We start from the raw sequence: 11,693 nt of genomic DNA on the forward strand, positions 1-11,693 counted from the left end.
GGGAGGGGCCGGACCGGCAGGCACCCCCCCATTTCCCAACCCAGCACCCCAGGAGGCCTCAGGCCACAGCGCGTCCCCAACAGCCTGAGAAGCGGTGGCTGGGATGGCCTCTGACGCCCTGTCAACCAGCACCTGCCGCCAGGAGCCTCCCCAGAAAGTACAGTTAGTTAGCATTTCTTGGGCCCTCTGTATTTCAGGAGCAGCACCGAGCACTTTCGAGAACCAATCCTCGGAGGCGGGGACTATTTTTATTCCCATTTTACAGAAATGTAGCAACTTGTTACGGTACAATCGGGAGTTGAACCCAGGCCTCGGCCCACACGCTTAACCACTGCGTCACCCCATCTTTTTTATTAAATTTTCTTTAATGTTTATGTATATTTGAGAGAGAGAGAGAGAGGGAGGGAGCAGGGGAGGGGCAGAGAGAGAGGGAGACACAGAATCCGAAGCAGGCTCCAGGCTCCGAGCTGTCAGCACAGAGCCCGACGCAGGGCTCGAACTCACGGACCGCGAGATCGCGACCTGAGCCCAAGTCGGCCGCTCAGCCGACTGAGCCACCCAGGCGCCTGTGTCACCCCATCCTACAGCCCCAGGAGTTTCTCTGCTCTGACCCACTGACCCCAAGCCAACACCCCAGAGTGACTGGCAGAAGCAAGAAAGGCCTCCTTGCTCAAGTCTCTGCTTAGCTCGAGAGCCCCCAGGTCGCCGTCATCCGGGGTACCCGCTCTCCACTGCCACCCCCCCCTCCCCCCCCCCCCCCCCCCGCGGCCCATCTCTTCCCAGGATGCTCAGGATCCTTGGAGAGCTCCCACCTCCACCCTTTAAAGCCCAGCCCTGAGTGGGGAGGGGAAGGTCTGCGTCTCCCCATAGACTTCAGATGGTATTCTCAAGAAGAGGGGCTGGGTCTCAGCCTGAGGCCCAGAGAGGGTGTGGGATTGGCCAGGGTCACACAGCAAGTCAGAGGCAGGAAGGAGAGCTATGGCCCCTGGCTCTGCTCCACAGCTCAGAAGCGAGGCTGGCCGAGCCGTGTGTGACCCAGTGTAGAGGCAGGGGGTCGGGGGGTGGGGGCAGGATTTTCAGCAGCTTCCGGTCAGGCCTTACCAACCATGCAGCCCCCCGCAGCCCTACGGGCCTAGTGGGTGCAGACACTCCTCTCTGCAACCCTGTCTCGTTCTATCCCCTGTAGGAGCCCAGCAGCGTCCACAGGCAATGTCCCCATTTCGTAGACGAGTACACGGAGAGAGAGAGAGACTCGGGTACACATGACCACTCCGAATCGGGATCCAACGCACTTTGTCTCGCTTCCAACCACAGAACAGGGCCCTCCAGTCGCCCCTGCCCCAAATCTCACCCCTTACCCATCCCTAGGGACTGCCTCTTCCAAGAAGTCTTCCCAGATCTCAGGGGGCCTCCACTCAGAGGGACTGTTCTTTACTCCAACACTCATAAAGCAGATTGAACCTCTACCCTCAGACTAGGGCTCCCGGGAGTTAAGGCTCTATCCCCTCCAGCCGGGGGACTGATGGCATAGTCTCTCTTCTCCTCTAAGACTAGGGACTCCCTGAGGACAAGGCCACGACACTCTCCTTCCTACAGACGAGGAAGTAATGAGGGTAAGACTCCCACCTCCCTCTTCCCGCACCTCCACCCACGCAGACCCCCACCCAGAGTAGAAGACTCTGCCCCAATGGTACAGGCGGGACCCCTCCTCCTCTCTCTCCCTCCTGGCCCCCCTCCAGGCCTGGCCCGTACCAGGCAGCCCACTCCCCTCCCCCGGGCCCTGTCTATGAATCCCACCTCTGTTGGGTACCACAGACCCCCCTTTCTCCTCCCCAAACAAATGGGGTCTTGAGCGAGTCACTGGGACAGCACACAAGGCCAGATCTATTCCCTGGGCTTCTGTCATTGCCAGCAGGGGGCTGGGGGGGGGGGCGGGGGCAGCCTGGCTGGGGAGAGCAGGCTGTTCATGCCACAGCCCCTTGAGGTCCTGCCTCCAAATCGGGGGCCAGGGCTCTCAAAGCTCCATCCTGGTGGGGCTGGGGTCAACAGCCCACACCCCCGGGGAACCCTAGAGCAGATCAACTCCAAGCACCTCCATCATCCGTCCCCTGAGCTGATACAGCGCAGGCAGGAGCCTCTGCGCCGAGGTCCAAACCCCTGCTCCGCACCCTATGGAGAATTTCCCCAAACCTGAGTTAGGTCATCTGTAAAATGGGCATAATCATCTCCGCCTGGGCTGTGGCTGTGAGTAGGGATACAGACAGAACATCCCTGGCTAATAGTAAGTGCTTGAAGAAAACCAGTGTCCTTCTTTCTTTGGTTTTCTCTTTTTTTTTGGGGGGGGGGAGGGGCGGGGGGGGATCCCAGGCCATCAGGGCAGAAAAGTGGCCTTTTCCAAGCACCTTAAATGTCTCCTATTCAGAAGTCAAAGGCTCAGATCCCCCACGCATGAGCAGTGAGGCCTCCCAGGACTGGGGTGATTGAACAGAGGCTGTTTTTCTACCCTGGGGAGAGGCCCTTGGAGTCAAGCCTGCAAATCGCAGCTCAAAGCCCCCAGCCTCCCAGAAGCCTGCCTAGCTCAGCCAACATATCATCCCCACTTTACAGGCAAGTAAACCGAGACACAGAGCGGTTAAGTAATTCGCCTAAGGTCACGCAGCTGGTGAGCAGCTGACCCGACCTGATTGCTTTGGACAATTCGGGCTGCTACCAAAACTCTTCCTTACGGCAGGAGCCTTCCCTACATAACAGCCTTTCTGTGATTTTTTTCTTTCTTTTTTTTTTTTTTTTTTTTTTTTTTTTTTTGCCTCTGCATTCAGAGCGAAGCCCACACTCTCTAGCTTGAAAGGTCAGGCCCCCAGCAAGGTAGCAGAAAAAGCACTTGACCTGGAGTCAGCCCGATCCGGGGTCAGATCTACACCTACTCTGTATCCACAGCCGTTTACCAGGCGTCCCCAGCCTCCCTTTCCTTGGGGGGAAAATGGGAATGACGAGACAGGCAACCGGGGGCGGCTGCAGGGTTACCCGTCCGGGCATTCACCACGTATTTATTGAACATATACTTTGTGCCAGGCCCCATTCGAGGCCCTTGGGATAACGCAGGGAACAAGACAGAAAAAGCCCCTGCCCTCGTGAGCTGACACCACGGGGGAGAGGAAGGGTAGATAATAAATAGACAAATAAGCAAATTAGCATCTGGTTGTATTAAGGGCTAAAGGAAACCAAAAGAGGGAAGAAGCCCAGAGCCACAAACAGAGTGGTCGGGGGCGGGGGGGGGGGGGGGGGGCGACACTGAACCGGAAGAGACAGCCCTGTACCCAGCCTGGAGGGCAGCAGTGAGCCCAGAAGGAACGGCAACTCCTCCAAAAAGAACAGCCAAGCGCAAAGGCCGAGGAACTCAGTAAGACCGGGAGCCCAGGGGAAGCAAGGAGCACAGAGCAGAAGCTCAGGAAAGAGCAGCCGTTGGTGTGGCCGCTATAAACCCCGCGAGCCCCTTGGGCCTCGTTTCCCTCTTCTGGAAAACGGCCTGCTGTGCAGATTCAAGAGAAGCCCGTCTCTCCCACACATCTGAATTCCTTTTTATTCCTCCCATCGTGCAGGTGGGGAAATCGAGGCTCCCGAGACCCCACAGCCCATAAATGGCAACGTGGGGATGTGCACCGAGGTCCGGTGATCCCAGACCCTCTGTCCTGCCAGCCTCCTGCGGCCTCACTGGTGCCTCTCCCCCTGGAGACGAGACCGCTCTGACCGTTAGAAAGTCTCTTGGGAGGAACTGGGGTCGTCGGTGCCTCCACGCCCTCTCCCCGCTCCCCGCGGGTCACCTGAACTGCAAAGAAGGGCTGACGGGTTCCGAAGGAGAGAGCTGAGGTCCCACAGGGCAAGAAACGTGCCCAGGGCCACCCACCTCGAAAGTGGCAGAGGACCTGAACTCGGGTCTTTGCCACTCAGACAGTCATCCCGTCCGTCGCCCTCCAGATCCCCCAAATGTCCCTCTCTGGACATCCTTCTCCATCCGCTGCCTGGCCTGTCCCCTGGTGGCGGGAAAGACTGTCCCTGAATCTGCTCTTCCCGGGACGCGACCACACCGGCCACCGCTCGCCTGAGACGCTGTGCCCCAGGCCAGGGCTGGCTGAGCAGGCTCAGGACACCCGCGCCCTGTGAAGGAAGCCAGGAGGCAGGGGACTCAGAGGAGCGCGCACACGGGCCCCTGGGGCAAACGGGCAGGTAGCACAGGACAGGGAGCCGCACCTGGTCCCGGGCTGGCTCAGCAACCAAGGTGCTGCGTGAGTGTCAGGGGCCCTTCTCCTCTCCAGCCCCCACCACGTCAGTCCATCGCCTCCGCCGCTCGAGGGTCATGGCGAAGGGCACAGGGAGGCAGGTCTCCGGTGAGAAGTCACCTCTGTCCTTGCCGGGCACGTCAGAAAATCGTTTTTAGATCATTTTTAAAAGACGTTATGACGACGGTCATAACTTCCTGAGGGTCTACTGTGTGCCGCGAACCACACCGGGGCGTCACCTACGTTACCCCAAGCAGCACCAATCCCAAGATGTGTGCGCACCGCCTCCGGTTTACAGAGAGGGAAACTGAGGCACGGGACCATTCGGCTGCGGGTGCCAGAGTCGGGAGGCAGACCCAGGACTCTGCTGTTCCATGCCGCTTCCGACTCCAACTATTTAAGTGAAAGGTTTGCTTCGGAGGAATCCCCGGGGTCTGAGGGAAGAGAGACAACCGTGGGTGAGGTATTCACGGAGGGACAGGTTCCCAGGGGAGGAGTCAGGTCTAGTGAGCTGCACGTCTGGGGATACAGGTGCCCGGGAGGTGGGGGGGCAAATCCCAGCCCCAGCGCACACCTGCTGTGTGACCTCGGGCAAGTTACTTGCCCTATCTGATACCTGAAAGGCAGGTAGCAATGCCAGGTATCCCAGAGCACGGCAAACGTGACCGGTGGGGACAAAGTCACTGGGGGACAAGGAGGGAACACGCATCCGGATGAGGGACGTGTATGCTCAAAGGCCCAGGGGAGGAAGAAGGCTCGAGGAAGACAGAGGCGGGAGAACGTGGCCACAGAAGTGGGGGGGAAGAACAGGCGAGAGACAGGGTCTCCAGGCGGGCCACATGGACAGGCAGGGTGAGCCACAGAAGGGAAGGGCACCCCTCAGACCCCCCCCCCACTGCGTTTGGCTCCCCCGCGAAGAACCCCGCTTCGGCCCAAGTCCACGGCAGCAGCCCCTCCCTCGCCGCACCCCCACCGTCCCCCAGGGAGCCCCCACCACCCCGCTCCCTCCCCGCCGGGCCCCTCCAGAGCACCCATCGCGGGGGCCTGTCCCCGGGGCCCGCAACACCTCGGCGGCCACGGCCCCTCCACGTGGGGACCACCCCGTCCTAGAGACGGCATCTCCCTCTCCTTAGCAACCACCAACACCGTGCCCAGACAGCCAGCCTCCTCCCTCTGTCTCCTCCTCTCTCCATGGAGACCACAATGCCACAGAGGCGGCTCCCTCGCCAAGGCAACCACCATCACTCAGCACCGCCCGGACCACAGCTCTCTCCACGTGGCCACCACCAACACAGCCGCGGTGACAGTGAAGCCTCTCCTCTCCAGGGCGGCCACCAGCCCCAGCCTAGACGGAGCAGCTCCTGCCTGCCTGCCTGCGGCCTCCTACTGTCTGACTGCTCCCCCAGCCGCCTCCAAAATCCCAGACGCTGGATCAGGCCCGGGATTGATTCTGCCCCGCGTTTCTCTGCTCCTGGCTCACTCCAGGCCCCTCGGTCTTCCCGTCTGGACAGTGGGAAGGCCCCCCCACCGGAGGGAGGAGAAGAGACCACATTCTCTTACCCCTGGAAGCTGGCCCCCAGCCCAGCCCTTGCACAGATTCCCCTGCCCTGCCAGGGTGCAGGCGGGCCCGGCCTGGCCTCTCAGTTGGGCGAAGGGGCAGGGGTGGAGCTTCCTCCCACCCCCTCCACGGTGGACCTGTCCCAACCCCCCCAAAGGCCTGCGGCTCTGCCAGCTGCCTCCCAGGCCCCGTGGAAGGGAAGCTGGGGAGGGGCGGGTGGGGGTGCCCACGGCCGGGGGCGGGAGCTGGGCAGGGCAGGAGGGGACAAACAGGAGACAGGCCGGACCACATCACTGTTCACGATGCCGGGTCACCCGTGCCCTGCTCGCACACAGCCACGCGCTGGCACACAGTCAGAAGGACCCTGTCCTTACCGATGTCTGCGGGCAAAGGGGGCCCCTCCGGCCAGTGAGGCTCTATCCCTGGCCTGGTCTCAGGGAAGTCCCCACGGCAGCAGTGGCCACAGCAGCAGTAGCAACGGAGTCTCGGGTCCCGGGTCCCGGTCCAGGCGACAGCAGCTTCTCACCCGGGTCCTCTCCTTCTGCGAGAGGAAGCGAAGGGGAGAAAGGGGAGGGAGGGAGAGGAGAGGAGGAGAGAAGGAGGGGGAGGGGGGCAGCAGGAGGGAGGGAGGAGGGAAAATGCTGAAGTCTTGAAGGGTACACTCACTTCTTTCTTAGGTTTCCCATGGCAACCGAATATACCACAAATGAATATCAGTGTGAGAGAGAGGGAGGAGGCAGAGAGAAGGGAGGGATGGAGGGAGAGGGAGGCTGGGAGACGGGTCCAGAAAGATGACGGAGCGAGAGAAATGGAAGGCTGGGTCCCCATCCTATCCCCTCGGGTTGGGGGGGTAGGGGAGGGAAGGGGCCAGGGGCCACAGGACATCTTTCCATCCCTCCGTGCCTCCTGGACAGGAGAGGCAAGCAACAGATGGGAAGATGCTTCTGGGAGCCGAAGGGACCCCCCCTCCCACCACCCCACCCAACCCCAGCCCGTGTCCCCACCTCCCTGCAGGGCCCCAGAGCCTGGAGGCTCTTCCCAAGCCACAGTCCCAGCCAGACGCCCCACTCATCATGGACACACACACAGCACAGCCAGGTGGGGCTGGCCCCCACCCCCTCCCACTGCCTGCTGCCCGGTGCCCCCCCACACACACACACACCCTCCCTCCTCACGTGTGCAACCACACCACCCTCCCGCCGGTCACCCCAACATCAACACAGCCTACTCCTTCTGCAGCTGGAGCCCCATCCCCTCAGCTGCAGGGAGCGAGCGCCCCCACCCACCCCCTGCCCCGGCCTCACAGTTTTCATTCACAACTCCCAGCCCAGACTGGAACACGCCCTTCCCCCCAGGGCGCCCCCAGCCTGTGCCCTGCCAATAGGCACTCACGCGCCCCAAGAGTAACGTACCTGCCTGACCTCCACCTGCGCAGGCGCACAGGCTTCCAGACAGACGAGCCTCGACCCAACCTTCCTCCCTCTGTGGGCGCACGTGCAGACGCCTGCGCTCATTCTCTTCCTCCGGGGCCTCCCTCCCTGTCTGGCCCCCCACCCCCCACCCCCAGCAGCCCAGACAGGCAGGGGCTCACACCTTGCCCCCCCCCCCCAGACTGCCATTCATAAACATATGCAGACCCACCCAGCGCCGGCAGCTGGCGGCTGCAGCCCAGAAACACACGCGGGCCCCGCGCTGCCTCAACTCGGTCGCCCCCACTCAAAGGCAGAGAACAAGGACGCACCAGCTGGCTTCTGGAAAGGGCTCCCAGGCCCAGGTCCCCGGGGGTGGGGGTAGGGGTGGGGCGGGGGAGATACTTCCCTCTCGCTCGACCCTGAGCCCAGTGGCCAGCAGAAAGGGGATGGCACCCCGTCCCCTCGCACACGCACCAGCACCCACAGGACAGCCAGACAGCAACTAACGCACCAGAGTCGCACATTCCCTCAGACCCGCGGGTGCGCACAGACCCGGATACAGGGGTGCCCACCCCGACACGCAGACCCACACGGGTGCCCCCACGCCTGGGGCCGCTGCCGCGACACCCACCCCCGACACACCTCTGGGAATGCACGGCCCTCCCCCTTCACCGGGGACAGCCCCGCACACACACGCAGGCTTCACCATACACACCCGGACAAACATGCCCACGGGCACAGGGGCCCCTACCCGGACTCACCGGCCAACGCAACGCACCAGGACCCAGGCGCGCCCAGAAACACCTCCCCCGATGCCAGCGCGCACCGGCCCCGCCTGCACACCCGCGCTGCACGCCCAGGGCACTTCTCGGCGACGCCCCCATTCCATCCACGCCCACCTGACACCCCCTGGCCCACACATCGCTGGGTCCTGGCTCCCGCGGGCCTCCGCCCCCTTCCCTGCGCGCCCCCCGCCCCCAACGCCCGCACGAGACCTGCCGCCAGCCCCTGCCCGGAGCCCGCGGGTTTACGATCCGCACGCCGTGCCGAGCCCAGAGGCCGTGAAATTGGCTGCGAGCGTCAAGGGATGCGGCTGCAAATTCTAAGCACAGGGAAGTAAGGCAGAAACCGGGCGGGCTGCGGGCAGCGGGAGGCGGCGCGGGCGGGAGAGCGGGCGGCCCTGGGGGGAGGGGGGGGCGGGGGCTCCGTGCGCGCGCTCCCGGCCACCTCGCCCGCCCCGCCACGGAACAGGTGCCCCGCGGGGGGCTGCGCCCCAGACGCGCCCCCCGGGGATGGGCACACCCCGCCGCCAGCCAGATCCGGACCTGCCTCGGCCAGGGCGCCCACCGGATGACCGGCCTGGGGCCCGCAGCTACGCAGCCAGGCTTTCGCCCTCCTCTGGCTTCTCTGCTCCCACCCGCACGCCCGCCCGCCTGCCTCTGACCTCTGCACGACCAAAGGCTGAGCTCCACCCGCGCCCCCACCCCCACCCCGCCTCCGAAACCAAAGGAAGGGAGAGGGAGGGCATCGCCCGTCCAGGACGCCGGGCAGGCCCTCTCCAGTCTCACTACATCCCCAGCCGCACTGTCACGCCTTTACCAGCGAGGCGGCCTCGAACCCGGGACCGCGGACTCTGCCTCCGTTTCCTCCTGTGTGCAACAGGAGCGCTGCCGAGGGTCGTTCTGAGGACTGAACGAGGGCCACTGGACAAGCTCAGAGCAGCAGTCAGGGCGCATGGCAATCGTTAGTCAGTACTGGCCTGGCCTTGCTGCAGAGAAGGGGCCACCCTTCTCTGAGCTCAGGCTCCTTGAAAAATGCAGATGGCTTTGTTGCCTCCCCAGGGTGAGTGGGAAGAGTCTGGAAGGCGCAGCCCCCTCAGCCGCCTTCCAACCGGCAAACGTGGGTGAATTAATATCCTGGAAGCGCACTCACGAGGCAGGTTCCCCGGCCCCCCCCCCCCCCCCGTGGACCCTACTGAATCAAAATCTCCCCCGACGCGGCCCAAGATTCTGCATTTTCACAAAGGCACTCTGGGACCAACAGGGTAAGGCTCCCTTTCTTAGCCCAAAGTTTACGGTCCTGTGTAATTTGATCCTCAAACTACATTCCAGACTCATCTTCCCAAACTCCACTCCAGGCTTTCCAACCTCCAGACCTCGGCTCACGTGGTCTCTCCACCTGGCCTGCCCCCACCCAGAGGCGGGCTGGACCTCTTTCACAATCCTCCAGCCAAAATTAAACAAGATAATAGACCGTGTTTTGCCCTGTGCCTGGCACATAGCAGGTGCGCTATCCTGGGGATCCTGCACTGCCCTGAGCAGAAGAGGCTCCAGCCTCTTCCCCTCCCGCCTCCCAGGCTGCGGGAGCACCTGACCTTCAAGCCTGTAGTGCCAGCCCCCTCGGGGGAGGGTCACAGACACCCAAGAAACGCCTGGCACACAAGCCCTACTGTGTGCAGGCCCCACACTGGGCCCTTGGCTGATGCCCCACGCGTCCCCTCTCTCGTCCAGGACGGAAACTCATCTCTATAGGTTCGTGCCTGAGCCCCAGGCCCAGCAGCTATCCCTGAGTCAGATATGCTTGTGCGTGTGTGTGTGCGCGCGCGCGCGTGCGCGCGCGTGCGCTGAATGCAAAATGCACAGTCCAGCCTCAATAGCATGTCGATAAGAGGAACTGTTCCACAGGTAATTTTTGAGGGCCTACAAGTCTCCCCGTGTGGAGCTGACAACATAGTAGGAGACAGACAAGAACTAGCTAAACACACAGAACCACGAACGCCCCGCATGCACACACACACACACACACCAGGTAATGAGAAGCACAGGAAGCAGGGAAGATGGGCCATGCTGACCCCACTGCCTGTGTCTCTCCCCCATCCAAAGAGAACTGCGGAGAGGACAAAGACAAGGCCAAGGAAGGAAAATGAGTCAGGCCTGAGTCTTGGGGCTGCGCCCAGAGCAACCTGGTCGGGAGGCCCTCAGAACTGTTCCCCACTTTCCCCTGGGAGAGGTGGGGACCCGTGTGCACATGCACATGCCGCGTCACACTCAGAGGCACACCCGTGCACAGGGATATGCACACGCCAAGATACGCCCTGCCCCCTCCCAGCCCCTCTGCACATCCCAGCTGGGGGGGGGGGGGCGCAGGCAGCTCTCAGGCCCTTCTCATACTTCAGCGGGCACCGCCCCCCCCCATCCCCGGCCCAGCTCCAGAAACAGTTTCTATGTATTTCAGGGGGTGAACGTGGAAGCTGAAAGGAGAGAGAAGGATACACATACACACACGCGCACACACACACATACACAGCCCAGGACCCACTCCAGAGAACCAGGAATGAATAAGGAAGACAGATGGGAAGGGGGAGGGAACTCATCTAATCGACACCTACTATGTGCCAGACACAATGCTCCACACTTGACATTCGCTTATGTAACCACGCTGGAAAAGTTAGGAAACCGGTATCATTATCCCCACTTTATATCGAGGAAGCAGGGCCTTCTGGAAGGGAACCTACTTGCCCAAGACACACACTGTTAAAAAGAGGCAGAATTTGGCCCCCGGGCCCCTACTCGTTCCGCAAGTGAGACGGAGGGAGACACAGGGGTTGAGGGGGACCACGGCTGAGGCCATGGCGGGGAGAGCAAGAGTGCACGCTGCTGGCTTCGGGGTGTCACAGGTCACCCACCCTGAGGGGAGGAGCACGGGAGGCTTGTGGACCGGGCCTGAGACCCCCAGACCCTTTCTGCCCCCTCAGGGCCTCTCTGGGGCCTTCCTGGGGGACTGTCTGCAGAGCAGAGGGGGAGGGGCTCTATTATTCCAACCCCCGGACACCTCGGACTAATAAGGGCCACCCGGAAATAATGGCAGTGACTCTGCCCCAGGTGCTAATTGAGCCCCGAGAAGGTTAATTTAATAGGGGATTGGACCAGGACAGCGGGAGGCAGAGCATTGAGTTAACCTTCTGGACTATTAATGCTGTCCCTGACGAGGCCTGACTCGCTAAGGAAGGAGACTCCAGCTTCCAGGCCATCCTGCTCCCTGGCTTTCTGCTCTGCCCGGCAGACTGCGGGGTGCGGGCAGAGAATGGGCCTGGGCCTGGGAGGTGGGGGGCACCGTAGCTGGCACGGGCGAGGGTAACGGCGATGGGCACCTCCTAGCCCTGCGCGCGGACGCCACACTCTCACGCTCGCTCACTGAGCCTGCGAGACGGCAGCCACCGCCTGGCAGGCGCAGGGAGAGAGCGGCTGACCCCCCCGTGTCACACACAGCCACTCAGCGCTCAGCGGAGGTGTCACTGGAACCAGTTCTGCTTCCAGAGCAGACACGCTGCAGACTTCAGGGGACAGGGAAGTCACACTGGGGAGCGGGCATGGCGCGTACAGGAGCAGGCTCAGAACGGCTCGGCCAGAAGCACCCATTTCTGTCACCCTGCCTATCTCCAAACAA

At 62.5% G+C, this 11,693-nt stretch overlaps 2 protein-coding genes across 5 annotated transcripts in view; both read right to left on the reverse strand.

The window, feature by feature from the left end:
• ELFN2 (extracellular leucine rich repeat and fibronectin type III domain containing 2) overlaps positions 1 to 11,693 on the reverse strand; it is a 51,474-nt gene that overhangs the window by 36,603 nt on the left and 3,178 nt on the right. The window contains exons 1-2 of one of the 3 annotated variants that reach the window (XM_053226765.1): positions 8,009 to 8,153; positions 6,210 to 6,376 (exon numbers count right to left, since the gene is read on the reverse strand). The gene's annotated coding sequence lies outside the window, so the exon portion shown is untranslated. Of the gene's footprint in view, positions 1 to 6,209; positions 6,377 to 7,247; positions 7,367 to 8,008; positions 8,154 to 11,693 lie in introns of those variants that run through there. The other 2 variants (XM_053226766.1, XM_027070810.2) reach the window with 2 other exon arrangements.
• Positions 5,626 to 11,693, reverse strand: part of CARD10 (caspase recruitment domain family member 10) — a 91,352-nt gene continuing 85,284 nt past the window's right edge. For both annotated transcript variants that reach the window (XM_053226763.1, XM_053226762.1), the window contains exon 22: positions 5,626 to 5,635. The gene's annotated coding sequence lies outside the window, so the exon portion shown is untranslated. The remainder of the gene's footprint in view (positions 5,636 to 11,693) is intronic.

This window comes from Acinonyx jubatus, chromosome B4 (genome assembly GCF_027475565.1).
Source record: "Acinonyx jubatus isolate Ajub_Pintada_27869175 chromosome B4, VMU_Ajub_asm_v1.0, whole genome shotgun sequence".
NCBI classification, from domain to species: domain Eukaryota; kingdom Metazoa; phylum Chordata; class Mammalia; order Carnivora; family Felidae; genus Acinonyx; species Acinonyx jubatus.